General features: G+C 40.9%; 1 protein-coding gene and 1 long non-coding RNA gene across 5 annotated transcripts in view; both read right to left on the bottom strand.

Annotated features, from left to right (window-relative positions):
* ptprub (protein tyrosine phosphatase receptor type Ub) overlaps positions 1-17,223 on the bottom strand; it is a 200,747-nt gene that overhangs the window by 183,284 nt on the left and 240 nt on the right. The gene's annotated exons all lie outside the window — the stretch shown is intronic.
* LOC146507733 (uncharacterized) overlaps positions 1-17,223 on the bottom strand; it is a 36,545-nt gene extending 19,322 nt beyond the window's left edge. Inside the window, exon 1 of the long non-coding RNA XR_014876954.1 lies at positions 1-17,223. This exon is cut by the window's left edge and continues 13,106 nt beyond it. This is a non-coding gene — a long non-coding RNA (uncharacterized LOC146507733).

The raw sequence follows: 17,223 nt of genomic DNA, 5'->3' as shown, positions 1-17,223 counted from the left end.
CACATGGAGGAATCTATTACAGAGATATAACGAAGAAGATTTTTTTTAAAAAGGGGGATGAGAGGCGCCACCGTGTGGTGATACACTCTATTACAACAGCCACAGTAGCAACTGTAGCAACAGATTTCCCTAAAATTTTGTATTAAACATTCAGCTAGTAGGTGTATTTGTGTCGTTCCAAGCACCAAACGGTAACATGGAAGTAGACTATAAAAAACCTATACAAAACGTCAACACTTAGAACTAGGGATGCACCGATACCGATACTGGTATCGGGTATCGGGGCCGATACTGTAAAATGTGTGTGTACTCATACTCGTAAAAGTTAACCGATACCATGAACCGATACCAACTTATTTCATTACTCAGAGGGTGGCTTGTCATTTCTGTTGTAGTTTTTTAGATTGGCCACTAGGGGGCCAATTATTATTTTATTTATTATTTATTTTATAATTTTTTTATATTTTATTATTTATTTAATAATAATTATTTTGTGTGTCTGTTTACAATATGGACACTCTGCAATAATTTAAAAGTTTATTTTATTCGCAAACCTAATTTGTATTTATTTTATTCCAAACAGAAGTGTTTATTTATTATTCTGAAAGCTCGAGACAATAGTTCAGTGATATTTTGTAAAATTACAATGTGGAGACTCTGCAGTAATTTAACAGAAGTGCTTATTTTTCACTTGAAATTTTTTTGTGGTCATTTTTATTAAGATTTTATTTTTCATCGGCAGGGAATATAATAAAACCTGTCTTCCAATTAATTGTATTTGTGTGTGTTTGTGTGTGTGTGTGGTAGAAGTATCATTTTTTGTACTCTGTATCGGCAAGTACTCAGATCCAAGTATCGTATTGTATCGGTTTGAAAAAATTGGTATCGTTGCATCCCTACTTAGAACTATTGAAGGGTGTTTCTCTCATCTCTACTTTACTTTTAAAATCTTTATTTATCCACTCTAGTAAATGTTGATACCAATAAATGGTAGATAACCAATATTGGCTGATAAATCAGTCATCGTTTTGTAGCGGGTTTATAATGGTACCCTTGTCCAGTTGCCAGCTCTAGCATTTATCCAGCTGGAGCTACAATTAAGCCAGTCTAAACGTACAATAGATTCCCCTTTTTAAATTTAAAATGATTTAATCTGCTGCAAATACTAGAGTTTCATGTCTATTTACGTGCGCTCCACAGACTAAAGACAGATTTTCGGAACTCGTCACCTCACATGACCAGTAGAAGATAAGTAAGATTTCTGTCATCCAAGATTTTCTTTGGTTGACTACAACCCTAATAAACCTTTACTTAACCCTCAACTATATGTATAGTTCCTACATCTTTCTTTTAGCAGAAACTACTACAGATGTTTCTAGACACGTTCTGTGCAGCTGTTAGGTAAGAACATTCAATACTGTTCGAACTTATGAAAAACTCATCTTGTTCTCAATAAAACTCCCCTTCAATCTTTCTTAGCCTTTCACCCACACTTCTCCTTTTATGAAGTTCAAACAGAACGTATCAACCAGACATTTTATTACAACTTGGGAGAAAAAAAATTTCTTTCCTATCTGTGGAAAAAAGACAGACGTACAGACCAATCTTAAATCCTTCAACAGAAGCTTGTGGCGCCACAGGGACTCACTGGACTGGGATAAATCCTCAGTTCCATAGCCTCGGCACTGAATGAGCCTGTTCCCCCAGGGGTACATGTGCCCAACCAAGCCAGCAGACAACCAGTGAAGTGAGAAACCTCGCTCTAGAGGTAAAACCTAGTTAATTCATCTGCTATATTGAAAGTTCACCAATGCATCTACCAAAGCTGCTGCCAAATCCAAATCTAAAGTTGTCTCCTGTTTTTATCGACGCATACAGCTCACAGATTGAGACATTTGCCCTAGTCGTGACTCAAGAAGAGGAATTAAGAAGTCAAGTTGTTTGGGAGGAGTTTTCTTCCTTTGCTTGTGCCATGTTAGCCAGACAAACACATTCCTGTCTCCCTCTTGTTCTGGCAGCACTATCTCAGTTAGGCCTCCATGCTGTGCAGTCCCTCTGATGGGATTAGCTCTTAAAGACTGTGGAAAACAATTCCCTGCTCCCTTCTCAATAAGGTCAAAACAAAGCATTGTTGTGTCATGTCATGCACTGATAATTCTGCCAGCTATGCACCTGCAGCAATGTTTTCTAATGCGCAAGCAGCTGATACCAGCAAAGTTCATTGTAAATAAGAGTAATGCGATAAATTAGGTGGTTCATTTGATGTAACCTTTTCGTGTTTGGATAAATCTTCCCTCTACATTGTTATTATTCACACTGGCCTGCTTCCATATCCTTTCTAAAGGGCAACAAATGGCTTCACTTATGGAGGTGGTGCAGAGGCTACAGGCATTGGGTTACCTCTGCACAATAAGAAGCTGTACTAACAACAAAGTGGCTGTCATACCACTCTTTGTTTCACATGCCAGACGCAGGCTATCCATTTCAGCAGCCATGTTTCATAAAGCAGAGGAGGGCCAGGACCCAGTGGTTTCAGACTTTTAGTCCCACCTACAGCTTGCTCACACTATTAATGAGAACATTAATAGTCCACATTAATAGAACATTAATAGTCCACATTAATAGTCATTAATAGAACATTAATAGTCCACAAAAATATCTCAAAAACAGTGTTTATGTGTGTGAGAGAGAGACAAACAGTCATGCATCTTTCGTTTTAGAGCCGCTGGTGTTAGGCAAACACATCGGAACATTGCTTAAATACCTCGGGGAGGTGTACAGCAAAACATTACCATTTTCTAATTAGGTTGAGACAAATTCTATAAAGTTTGAATGGGCAAAGAAGAAAGATAAAGCGGGAAGGTGGAGTGCTGCACACTGTGGGTAAACAAAGCAATCTGCAGTAAAGCCTATTAGCGCAGGGCAAGGGATCTCAGCATCAACAGGGTTCCTTTGTCAGTCGTCTCATTGTCACATGATAGCAATGCTAAGAAGGGTAATACCCATATTAACCACTATTCTCCTAATGCTTTTTCTCCTGTCTCCTGTGATCAGCCCGCTTCTAGCCATAATCCCGAACTAAGCTGATTCTTAATTACCCTGGCTGCCCGAACAGACAAAGGCCAGGGCCGACCTGCTCTGAGGTCTCTGACACACTTTGTACTTCGGCTACTCTATAAACACAGAATGGCTACAAAGCCCGTTCCTATAGCAAAGCCTGGCTTTTTGATCTTTGCTGTGCAATGCATTTATCATCACAACAGTGTGTCCTAAGAACGGTATGCTAATTTTTTTCATTAGCATTTTCACTCCGTGGAAGAATAAAACAAACAAAAGCGCCATAATAATCCACAAGGCTGTGATTTATGGAAGTTCAAAATGGCCAAAGGAGTTCAGCAAATATTTACATATAATCAGGTGGGAACAATCACCACTCTGGCTCTGCCACATACGCAAAACACACACGCGGCCAGCGCGCATGCAAACAGCCACACACTGGAGGGCCAAGCAATAATTACAATCTTCTGTTTGTGGTTTAGAATTAAGCTCTTTGTTAACGACACCCCGTGGGCTCACTGGGCATTCTTGCATATTTTTTGGCTTTTGTGCTAATGTGAGACACGCAAACGGTGCTCTGCCTTTGGCTGCGGTAGGTCCAGGCTATTTGAAAATACCATGAAAGCATTCCATGCATATTAGCCCTTCCAGGTCTTTCGCTAGACGTCTGCCATTCATATCAAAATGCCAAAACCAACAATAAAAGCGCTGAATTCTGGATCCACAGGGCATGCACGGGCCCTGTGAGTCGGCGCCTGTGCAGCAGCTCACTTCACAGGGATGCAGTCAGTCGTTTTCTACCATTGAAGTAGGGCTGCTCAATTAATCGAATTTTAATCTAAATTACGATCTGGGCTTTCAACGATCATTAAAAATAACTGAGCCGATTATTAGCACCTCCCTCGTGCTTTACTCTCGCGCTGCTCCGTGTGGCAAATCGAGCGCACCTCTCTGCATTTCGAACACGTGGACCCGAGGGAAGTTCGGAAAGCTAAGCAGAAGTTATTTGGAGAGGAGAGTGACTGCCATTGGTTGAAAAGAGAGGTAAAAACAACTTCAGTGGTGTGGAAACATTATGGGTTCGCGGAGTCAGACGTGGATCAAGTAGACACAGTGTGTAAACTTTGCTACAGTGTCGTAGCTGCACCACAGAGCAACACTGCAAAGTTCACTAAACATAGATGTTTACATTTTTCATTTATGTTTTATATTGCAAACATTTGCACTGTTATCAGTATTTGCACACTATTTTATATTCTTTTTTGACAATCTTTAAAGTCATTATTCAATACATTGTTATTGTTAAATAAATATCGGCAAATAATCGAGATCTCAATTTCAGTGAAAATAATCGTGATTATCATTTTTGCCATAATCGAGCAGCCCTACATTGAAGTATATTTTAGAAACTCAAATATTATATAGTAGCAATCTATAAACTATAGCATAATGTTATATAAATCTCCAATTTGATTCAGTGACTTTTCCACGTTAGTAGTAATGGCACCCTCTATTCTAAAAAAAAAAAAGAGCAACAGAGGAAATTCAATTCTTCTACTGTATGACAGACAAGCATTTCTGCAGATATCAAGTGTACAGAATGGCACTGTCATGCCATTGCCCACTTCAGCCTATCAATAAGTTCCTCTTCTCATGGGGCAATTACCTTCCCACTGCCAGCCTCATGTCAGCTGGCACACAAGTCAGACAGCAAGCACAGGTACAAACAAAGGTTTTTCAAACCACTCGATGAGCCGTGTCTCAGGAACATCGGGCAGCTAAGAAATCACTTGCCCGGGAGGACCCTGGAAGGCCCTCTGCAGCACTCCTGAGAGCCCCGAGGGCACGTTTGCCAGGGCTACCCTACTTGGAATTCAGGTAAGAAGATGACCAGCTTTTTTTATATGTCTGCATAAAAAGACCTAAACATCAAAGCACTGTGCAGACATTAATCTTGCACCTGTTTCTGAGCAACACAAGAGGAGCACCGCAAACTGAGGATAAAGGGCAAATATTTTCTTGGTGAGGAGCTCTCTCCCTCTTCATTAGTGTCCTTGAAGAAGTGACTCGCATGCTGTCTTAATGCACTGGATAGCAAATACAGATCATGTTTTTGCCTTTGGGCAATTATACCATCCTGCCAAAGAAAATGAATAATAGATACTGTTTTCTATAAATTGGCTGCTAATGAATGGCTTGAATGTGCACACTGCAGATCAGGCCACACAGAAAATGGTAGCGAGGCAAATCCTGAACTTGCTCCTGAAACTATAGAAGCCCATCAGATAGGGTGCAAAAGACAAATATATAAATTAATATATATTATATATATATATATATATATATATATATATATATATATATATATATATATATTTGGGTTGTCACAATCCCTTGAGCAACTGCTGAAAAAGCGGCGTGTCAAAGTGAGAAGTATTGTGACGGGAGGTCATGTAGGATCGAAAGGAGAGTTTCAAGAGGAAGAAGACAATAGGCTGACTGTGACAAGCTGTGTTTGAGAAATCAATAGCCTCTGCTTTTGCTCTGTCTCACTTCAACACCTAAGTCAGAACAAAGCTTTCAAGGCTGGCCGAGTTCCCAAACTTTCTTTACTAACATCACTTGACAAAAGCTTTTCAACCCATCTAGCGGTTAGAAGCCGACACATCTGCTAGCGTATCACAGCACGTTGCCATATTCTGCAGACTCACTGCATTTGTTTACATTCAAAACTGAAACTGGTACTCACACAAAGCACCCGCAGTCCAGAGGAGAACGAGGACTGCATGAACTCTACAAAAATAAGAAAAATTACGAATCTGGAGGAGTACCGTGCAACGTTCCTCACATGGACCTATGATGAAACTGCAAGCAACAGCCACATTAGTGATAAAACCATCCAGCCCCAGTTTGGGTGTATTTTCACTTCAACTAGAATTTCTAATAGTTATTTAATTTAAACTCCTCAAAAAGAACCCTTAACATTTTTTCTCACTCCAGCCTATAAAGGCTCAGTCACAGGTCAGTGCACTGTGTACAGTTAACTCATTTCTCTGTGTGCAAGGTTAATGTTAGGACAGAGACTATTTGAACCAAAGCAGGTTTTTTCTTTGTCCTTAACACTAACCAAATAGTTTTGGTTCTCAAAACCTAACTAAGCACAATAAAAATGAAATTAACCCTTAATCCAGTCTCTTTTCAGCCCAAGGACAAAAACTGCTGTATAAATATTATATTTCCACTTTAAATGGCTCATTTAAAAAAAACTACTTCAGTATGAACTATAAATATCAAATATTAATTACAGTTTTTAGATTTTGACCCTTTAAAGAAGAGGGACTCTAGCTGAGGTGGAGCTACATGCATGCTCCTACATGGTGCTGCCAGCTCTTCTCTTTCTGTCTGTGCAAAAGTCACACTGTCCTTATATTTGCTGATGAGACAGGTTGGGAGCAGCACCCTGCAGATTTGAATTGATTTATTATTTGTCCTGTAAACACAAAATGCACATCTCTACACGAGCATGCAGTTCCTCTGTGATTCCACTGGGATCAAACCTCTGGCTGCTGGGACGTAGCAGAGCCTTGCACTCTATGTGGAAGACAAAAATATGGGGATGACCAAAACATGGAGATGGCAAAGTCCTTCCTTTCACTGCTTCAACCGTCTCTTCTCCACCCACCCTCCAATCAGATGATTTAGAGTTGGACTCCAGCTGGTCTGTTTCCACCTCTGAAGCCTCCTCCATGTCAACCTGAGAGTCCTCAGAGGAGGATGAGGCGCCATCTTTCCAGAGCCTCCTGTGTGCTGTAAAGTCTTTCCACCTACAAAATGACTGCTCCTGCACTCCTGCTCATACTTCTTACCATGGCTGCTGTGTAGCTGCACAAACTCCTCGAGCAAGAACCAAAATAAAGTCCAGTTTTGTTTTGGTTCTGGCTGCTGAGATATCTTTAAAGCTCTGAAAGATTACCTATGGCTTATAATTATTGAATTAGTTTATAACACAGTGAGGTCTTTAAAGAGAAAAGACTAGAAGGTGGACATCACGCACACACACACACACGTGTCATTTATCATGGGTATGTTTGTGTCACATTAACCATGTCTTGAGCTTAAGGGAGCAGCAGCTTTGTCTGGTTGTTTGCACATGTGCATTGTGGATAAACCTCTGGTCTTTGACAGGAGCCTGATAGGAGACTAGCTTACTAGACAAGCTGCCACTGGCTCTGCTTTCACAGCTACGTTTGCAGGAAAGTTAAACAGGTGGAGGTTCCCCTTAGCATCTATGACAAATCACCTGTTTCAACGAATTCACTTTCTTTACCACCGCGTTTCGTTTTCGTTACCTTCCCGAGGTTATGCTTTAGCGTTTGCATGCATGTCATTCTGTCTGTGGACAAGATAGCTTAAACATTTTTGAGTGATCAGAATATAAAACTGTGTAGGGGGTGGAGAGTAGGGTCGTGTTAACAAACCATTACAATTTGGCTTACATCCACCAAGATCTTCAAGGCAAACTTAATTATTTGTTGGTCAAAAATTGACAAAAAACCTTGTTACTTAGAAACTATCATTCTGTGGTGCGATGTGTACTGTCAAAATATATAAAGTAGTGTATAAAGACTTAAAATATCATGTTACATTTGACCTCTGACCTCTTCTTCAAGGTCATGGAGCCATTTAAAATGACTGATAAAAACATGTTGGAAGGGGATTCTTTGAGTATAGTTCATTCATTTTATTGTGACTTTGTTGTGCAATTGCACTAATATTTTTAATACTCCTAAAAGGCGTAGTACTTTTTTAGGTCTATTAGAACTATTTTTAATAGCTGTTTCTTTTTTTAGAAATATATATATATATATATATATATATATATATATATATATATATATATATACACATACACGTCACAGGTAGGGGTGCAACAATACACAAAATTCACGGTTCGGTTCTGTTCGATACTTTGATGTCACGGTTCGATATTTTTTCGATACAAAAAAATGTTCATGCCTTTTTAATTTGTCATTTATTAAAATGATAAATATATATTTTAACTCAAAAGTACAGTTTTTAAATTTTTATGTAGCTGAAACAACAAAATAATAAAAAATAAATAAATCTATCTGATCGAAAAATCACTCATGTTTGGAAAAGAGAGTTTATTACAGAGAAATGGCTCTTTCCAAAATAAAAGCTATGCTATACGCTTCTTCTGGGCTATATTCTCAGCAGCATATTAAACATATCAGGTCCCCATAAGGAGAATCATGTGCTAACGGCTGTCTAAATGACTCGGGTAAAGTCTGTAGCATGCATGCTTGTTGTTTTTGTCTGCTTCCACTTGTCTTTGCACTAGGATGATGTCAGCGTAAATGTGCAGTCATATTCGTTGTGTTCCCACTAGTGCTGTCAGCGTTAATCTCGTTGAAATGACATTAACGCCATAACGCGGCAAATCTCCGTTAACGAGTTACCGCGGATCACCCCGTGTGTGGGGCTGGACGGCGTCAACACGTTAATGAGCTAACTGCGCTAACGCACTAGTTCCCACCAATGTAATTGAGCATTGCGTGGCACATCAGACATACTGTTTTACTTTTGTCCATGACGTGCTTACCTTCAGGGTCATACGTCACATGAAAACCAAAATAGTTTCAAACGCCAGATCTGAATGAGGGTGGGGGAGGTTCATTTTCGGGTAACGTTGAGGCAGTTGCCATGTTGCAACGAGCTTAGCTTCTGCCTTGCTAGCTTGCGCTGCGCTCAGTGGATCTGCACTCAACAGTGCAGCCTAGGCAGAGTAGTCGAACGCAGATCCACTGAGCGCTCAACACAGACAGCATCGTCAGAAGAAAAGTTGATAAAATAAATAAAAAAATTTGTATTGTTCGATACATATGCGTACCGAACCGAAAGCACTGTATCGAACGGTATAATATCGATACGAGTATTGTTGCACCCCTAATCACAGGACAATACTACGAATGTTTCATCATCTAATACTGATTCAGCACTAACCTAGATCTTATTTATATGTCAGCAACTTTGAAATAATATCAGTATTTTAAGCCCCAGAATTGGTTGGTGAGTCAACATCATCACATGTTAATTGTACCTTAAATCAAGGCCTCTGTGCTGGGCCCTAAATTATTCATATTATATATAAATGACATATGTAGTGTTTCCAAACTGTTAAAATGTGTATTGTTTGCTGATGACACCACTCTGTATTGCTCAGGTAAAAACCTAGAACAGCTTCTGACTACAGTGGAAAAGGAGTTAAATATATTAAAAAACGGGTTTGATACAAATAAGTTATCGTTAAATATAAAGAAAACAAAATTGATTATTTTTGGCACTAGACAAATGAAAAATGTATCTAAAATCAGGGTTAATGGAATTGAAATCGAAAGAATGTACGAAAATACATATCTTGGAGTGATAATTGATGATAAGCTGAGTTGGAAGTCTCATATAAACCATGTGAAAACAAAAATGTCAAAAACCATTGCTATTCTCTACAAAACAAAGCATGTCCTGAACAAGAAATCATTATACACACCTTATTGTACTCTGTTGCTTCCATATATGACTTATTGTCTGGAGATATGGGGTAATGCATATAAAACAAATACTCTTCCTATTTTCAAGTTACAAAAAAGAGCTATAAGAATTATAAATCACTCAAACTAACATTTTGTTTATTAATCTGAATACCCTGAAATTTTATGATTTAGTTGAATATAAAATGGCACAGATAATGTATAAAGCACAAAATAACTTGCTTTGCCGCAGTACTCAGAAGCTGTTTAAAGTCAGAGAGAGTCAATATGACTTAAGGGGAACAGATTTCTTTTAAAAAAACAAGATAAGGACAAATATAAAGCAGAGATGTGTTTCTGTTAGAGGAGTTAACCTGTGGAATAGTTATGACAGTGATTTAAAAAGGTGTGGTTCATTTTCCTTGTTTAAAAACATGTTTAAAAATAGAGTATTAGAAAAATATATAAATCAAGAATGAAAAGAGCAAAAATAAAAATACTGAAACTCTTGATTTTTTTGCTGTGATGTAGTTACTTATCTAAGGTGGAAGGTTTTTTGTTTGTTTGTTTGTTTTTGCTTTGTTTTATTCTTTGCTTCGGGCCCTGTGTACAGGAGCTGCATGCAAAAAGATCTTTTGTTAAAAGGGTTGGCGTAATAAGTAAATGCTTCAGCCAATACCTTTTGATTAGCCTTGTCTTGTGCTTTCTTGCTTTGTGGTAGATCTTTATTCTGTATTCACTGAGATATTTGAATGCTAATCAATAAATCAATAAATCAAATCAAATCAAAAGTACTGTAAACTTGTTATATGACATCAACAGGTTCAAAATCACTCCGCTGAGTGACTTCCTGCCAGCTGGCACCTGTGCTACCCCAGCTGCCATGACCTACCCATAACCCACCAGCAATGGCAGCTGTCACAGCTGAGTGTCACCCCGTGCCATGAGACTGTGCTGCAGGGAATCTTCAATCATGTAATGCAGAAGCTATAACTGAGAAGTTATTGCCTTCTTTTAAAAGATCTCAGTTTTAGTTATAGATTTCATGCAGGGCGAGCCTTGAATGCTGTGCTCTTTTAAATCAGCACAGTAGACATTATCCACGCTCTGTTACACTTTAACGCTCTTCAATTTCCACTGTGCTAATAAAGTTTATATGAAAGATTGTCAGTCTAATAAGTGTGGGATGCATCAGGGTGATAAGTGTTCAGGTTCATCCCTGGGTCTGCGTGAGGATATTTCTTTGCTGGAAGGAACTGGTCAAACCAGAAATACCACTTCCCTGCCTCCCCTTGAGAGCAGGTCTCATGGCACAGAGGCAACTAAATTCTGCATCTATTACAGGGAGAAAAATGTCCTGAAGAGAGTGTTTTGACTTTTAGAGGAGTGTCAGGGGCTCATATTTCGCTGACTGTTTCATATGCAAAGGACTAAAAAAGAAGCCGAACAATAGGTCAGATCTCGACTCCACAATCCCGTCCTAATTCTGCACTTTGATTCCAGCAGCATTTGTTACACACCGCATACACCAACTCAGAGGGCCTGAAGATTCTGGCAGGAAATTTTGTTGACACAGAGAAAGGTAAAGAACTGAAACACGGCCAGCGGGCTAATTTTAAACTGCTCAGGAGGCTTTCTTTTCTCTGGGCAGGGGGATAAGGAGCGGCACTTGCAGCATCAGTCTTGCAGACCCAATTTCTGCAGTTGGGAAGGCACTGCCTTGGGGAGGAAAACACTGGGACTGAAACGGCTGCAACTCAGAGCCCTGGTTATTTCCTTGTCGGCTAATTACACACCTGCATGTGCATGCACTCGAGCTATTCACTTTTCTTATTCAGGCTATAAACTCTTGCCAATCTGTGTTCAGTGATAATATTCCATGTCCGTTACTCAAGTGAAACATGTGCTTTTAAGTGATAATGAGCATGTTAGCTCTTTGAATTCAGACCAGTACATCGACTACATATTTTATAGCTTCCCTTTATGATCCAGTATGCAGCTTCCCTGTGAAACAAAAGCTCACTATTTCCTGTTTAAAAGCATTTCGACTTTTACCTCTTTCTTGTACGCTACGCATACGGCTAACATTACTCCGCTCTTTGTAGGCACTTACGTCATGCAGGTCCTCGCTGACTGACCAGCTAATTCCCACTCCTACATCAAACTTGCAGGCCACTGGCGCTATGCCACTTTGATCAAATTTAAGTAAAATGGACTTCCCAGAGTTTGAAAGATCAATAGCACATTAATAACAACTGGCAGAGGGAGCAAAGAGACCCGCACTCTGGCTGTAGAGTGGAAAGGAAGAGACAGGCCGAGGCAGGCGACTGACTGTAAATCTCTCAACTCTTGGCATCTCTTCCAGGGTGTTGGAAGGTGTCACAGTAACCCCGAAGAGCTCACCGTAGCAGCAGCTCAAGCCCCTGCTAGCATCAGTGTCATGGCAAGTTCAGTCACTCAGCAACACGGGACCCTGCTGCATGTCAAGGCTTCAGCGTGTGATTTCGTGGTCTTACAGGCAGAGACGGAAGTGATGTTAACATGCACACGTATGAAAATGACAGGGGACCACACATACACATGCAATTTTCATCAATATGCTAACACATTCATAGCGTACGTCACAGAGTGCAGCTTTCAAATTAAAAAAAAAAAAGAATGAGCGGGCTATGAATCTATGCAAAGAACTAGAATACATTTAAATTGAATTTGAAGAGCCTCAGCGATCACAGCTCAGAAATCCACAAGAAGCCAAGCTTTCGGCCAAACGTGCAACTCGATTATTTAAAAAAATGTCTGAAATGTAGTGCGGTGTAAACAAAAACAGAATGCGAGGATCTGCTAATCATTTAAACCCTACATTTAAGTGTACACAGCAAGTGGCACATGACTATCAGCTGTACATTTTCAATTTGATGCCAGCAACGTGCTCCAAAAGAAAGTCTGGACAGGGGCATGTTTACCTCTGTGTTGCATCACTTCTTCTTTTAACAACACTCTGCAAGCAAGAAGGCAAGAAAGGAAAAGGTTTTCCCATTCCGCCTTGATGTGAGCACCTCAACAGTTCATGGCCTCTTTTTCATACGTTTGCTGTAGAATAGCAGCGCGCAAGTATTGAATACAAATATGATCTGGGGAGCAGATGCCATGCTAATTTCTCTAGTGTCTCGTTGCTTTACGTTTCACGGTCGTTTATTCTTTTCTAAAGGAGAAAATCTGTTTTTGGATTTCCCACTTGTTGTTTCTCAGGACTCCCGTGGCCTGATTCCTGGCCCCTTAATAATACACTTACAATAAGAGACCTCGACAGGATAATAAGTGTCATGTATAATTATCTCCAATCTGCCAGGTTTCCCTCCCAGTGGTTCCTTTCAGCACTTTGTGCAGGCCGGCGAGACCAGATACAAAGCAGTGAGGGCACACAGAGAAAGGCAAGGCTAAATGGCACAGGAGACACACACACACGCGCGCGCACAGCGGAAGCAAACCTGCCTTTGGGCTTTGCCCTGTTCTCAAAGACAACGACCTGCTCTTTCTCTGCCTCTAAAACATGACTCCCAACCAGTGCTTGACCTTTCTGAAGAGCAAACAATCCTCTACCTGAGTAGGCCACAACTCACAGAGCTCTTCAACAGACAGGGGGAGAGAAAAAAACACTAAGTTGGGACTGATTTAGAAACAGAACACTAGCATGTGATAATTAAAAAGAGAACAGGAAAAACGCTTAGCAGGATTAATTAAGCACAACAATCACAAGATGTGCGTGAGCCGCAGCCTGGCATAGGAGAAGACTAATAAATGCCTGCACACTCAGCAGAGCACCGAGATGGGGAAGATGCATGGGAAAGACATGAGAGATTAGCCCAGATGAAGACGGAGCAGGCCCCAGACCGGACACATGCCTTCACTGATGAGGCGTACCAATCATGGCACTTGGCATGAAGCAGAGCTCCTTGAGTACACACGGTAGATGGATACGTTTCATCTTCCAGCCTTGTGAGATGAGTAAGCCGATCGTGGCCTGGCTCTCTTCCACGTAGCCCCACATTACAATAGATGAGAAACAAGAGAGACAGGCTGGAGAGCAGAGGGCTTCTCTCATAAGCAGCCTGTTTAATCAGACACACGCACACGTGCAAGCCGAAGGCAGAATGGCCGGCATGCACGAGCTCTGCAAATGTCCTGCTGTGGCCTCAGCAGAAAAACAAAACACCCCAACAATCTCTCTGAATGAATCCCTCTGTCGCTCTCATCTTCTCCCTCTCTGAAATTCTTTCCCCACCGTCCTCCCGCTTCAATCCCTTCCCTCACAGTTGCAAAGTTTTCCATCTGCTCTCTGAATTACTGCCCCTGATCCCACAAAGATGGAAATCAACCAGTCATTTCAGGAGTCTGATTTAGGCCCAATCCTTACTGCCCGTTCGTATTCCATCCGCAGATGGTGGCCTGGCTCCTGCAGGGAACACTTCCACTTGGTGGATTTACTGCAATTCTGTGGTGCGAGGCAACATTTTCTACATGATGGGTATTTTTTTTTTCTTTCTTTTTTTCCAGCAATAATTCACAAATGCATCAGAGGGTCTTTTTTCCCCTCCCCATTCAGTTAGAAGCTTATTACAGTGAGCACGTCTAATGGACTCTCAAGAACCAATATGTAACAGCTACAAATAGGCGCCAGGAGATGAATAATGCTACAATAATAACCTTTTGCAATAAAGAAAATAGTCAAACTGGCACAGCATAAACATTTAAATAGCCTGGGAACACTTCTTTTGAAATAATATAGCGACCGAATTATTTTAGCCACATATATAACGTTTTATTGTTGTCTGTTTGGTACATGTATCAATACATCTGCTAATGCTTGTATAGGTGTGTGTCAACTTTTAAGTTAGTCAGTTTACTATGATGCATGATTAAGTTACATTACTGGGTTTTTTTTCTTAAAATTATGTAACAGACGATCTGATTCTCATTGCAGCTCCATCCCCTCTATGCTTCTAAGTGCAGGTGTTTCCATATTACACATCCCAGGATCGGTGCTTTTGTTTATGCAGTGTAAACCCGAGGCCCCGAGGTGTTATTCATCCCATGCCACGCTTAAGCTAGACAGTCTGGGCTCCGCAGCCCTTTTCATCTTGATCTAAGCGTTAGCTTATTCAGGGAAATAAGCAAAAAAAAGGATATTCCGCCTTAACTTTAGATCAAACTGGGAAATGAGTCATGAGACGCGGGATAATTACACCACTCAGTTGACAACATTCAGTGCTAATAGAGGAGACAGATGGTAAGTGAACATTCGTTCTATTCCCTTAAGAGACAACAGGGGAGTGAAAGTGGCAGTTCGAGCTCCATAGGATGGAGGAAACGCGCTCATATAGCTGTACAACTGGAACGTCGACCGTCTACATGACGGGCTCTTTATGCGAATTTGATGCAAATGTCGTGCTTTTCTTTATTTTTAATCAAACACACTGCAGTGAGTCCAGTGCAGCAGATAGAGATAATAATCATTTCACTTGACAGCCTGCATTGACCCACAGCACAAGCAAGAAAGGGTTATGGATTGAAAGATATGGATCGGAAGAGGTGAAAGGGGCGAGAAATGAAAAGAGAAGTGAGCCCTAATTGTTCTAAAGCATCCAAGGTGGAGACGTGGTCCTCGCCCAATCACAGCAAAAGAGACTCTCTAAAGATTGTGAGATTCAAAGCTGCATTTATGCGTGCTCCCTAACTTCGCCTCCCACGGGATTCAGGTAGGTGGGGGAGCCATGAGGGGAAGTCAAGCCAGGGGAGAGGAGGGGGAGTGGCATCAGTCACGTAGAAGAGAAGCTGCAAAAACTGGCAACTAAACTGTTACCTATTAGCAGCTAATGGGAAGGTGGAAGACGTCAAGGACTTGCAACACTCCAGTTAACAAACTTTAAAAAAAAAAAAAGAAAAAGGAACGACAGCATGTACATTTTTGTTGACAGACTCCCTCACACAGCGTTGTGTAGCGAAGCGTTGCTGTTCCATTCAGCTCTTTTAATTACCTGTGTGTGATTTAATCCTTCATATGTCTCAGCCCATTCCTCTTAATGATGTGCTCCATTCAGCTCTCCACAAAACATATTATGCTTGGTTTGTTGGGGGAGAGGTTTTTTATTTTTTTTTAGTGCTGTTTTTGTTGCTGCTGCTTCTTTCACTTACACAGAGCATCAGTGGCTTCTCCCTTGTCTCGTGAACCAGTAAGCAGGGCAAGAAAGAAATGCAAATCCTGGCAAAAGTAATAATGGAAAACATCAAGCCAATTTCCTTCCGCAGGTGACAAGCGCTGTGGTGCATATTTATACAGTCTGCCGTGTAAATGATATCCATGTTAACGCCTTATTAGCCTTATTAGGTTTAATGCACACTGTGCATATGCATGTGTGTGCATTAATTCAAACAGGCCCAAGTCATTTCAGGCACTGAGAAAAACAATTAATCCAGAACACCTGAGTTTATACCTGTATCTGAATAAATGTTTAATTCCTTAATATGACATTTATTCTCATTGCTTTTTTTCTTTCTCCTTCCACCTTTCAAATGAGGCAGTTTTTTCTCCATTTCTTTTCTAAAGATTTCATTTATAAGGTATAATCCAATCTCAAGAATAAACTACAGGAAAAAGTCAGACACTGCAACCTATTCATCTGAGAAAAAAATCCTCACGGTCTCCCAATCCAGCCTCGCAATAGACGAATAGACTTCTTCTAACAATAAAATCAGCCTCTAAAATGTTCTCTCTTTTTTAACGTGTCAGTTTTGAAATTAAGAGCCGCTTGGTGAGCTTTCTGCAGCCAGACAGCTCACCTCGTCCAAGGAGAAACAGGAGCATCTCACCACCTTGAGATAAAAATGTGGCATCTGTGAGAAAGACTCGTCTAATCCCAGAGTGCACGCGACAATTAATCAGTAATCACAGCAGTGTCACATTCAAACTTTTTAAAGAGTCTCCGACTCCCCCTGTTTAAACCGACGCCGGAGTGGTTTTGGTTTTTGACGGGGGGGTCTGGATGTCATCAAGGATTGGGTCAAGGCTGTGGGGATATGAGAGACTCGTGCACACATGCTCTGCGGGGATCTCTGATTTTATTTTTCGTTTTTAAGGAGGAAAACCGTCGCTCTGAATGAACTGATGTCTAACTTTGGATCGCAGACACCGTTCAGGCTACCTGGCGCCTTTAAATGGGGCTTGAGCGATAACAGAAAGCAGAAGCGGCGCAGCGCAAAAGGGCTGTGCTGTTTAGGGAAATGGAAGCTTTTTCCCCCCCGACCCAGAGCACCCATTCGCAGTCATCCTAACCACCAACCTTTGTTTTTGTTTGTTTTTTCTTCCTTTTATTAACCTTGGAAACTTGAAGCTTCAGTTTATAAAAGTTATTGCTCGTAGCTTCTGCTGGGAGGACAGCGTCCCACGGTAAGTCGTGGAAAGGGGCAGAAAGGCGCAGATAAACGCAGCAGCGTGTTTTGGAGGAACAGGAGCACAAAAGTTGGCACCTCCACCAGATTCGCTCCGCTTTTTCTTTCAGTGGACTTTCATCCGCATGGTAAAACTTCCCAAACGTGTCCACGAGATCGAGATGAACGTGTG

This window comes from Neolamprologus multifasciatus, chromosome 11 (assembly GCF_963576455.1).
Source record: "Neolamprologus multifasciatus chromosome 11, fNeoMul1.2, whole genome shotgun sequence".
NCBI lineage: Eukaryota > Metazoa > Chordata > Actinopteri > Cichliformes > Cichlidae > Neolamprologus > Neolamprologus multifasciatus.
The sequence above is the reverse complement of the archived record's forward strand: the minus strand, read 5'-3'. Positions and strand labels throughout refer to the sequence as shown.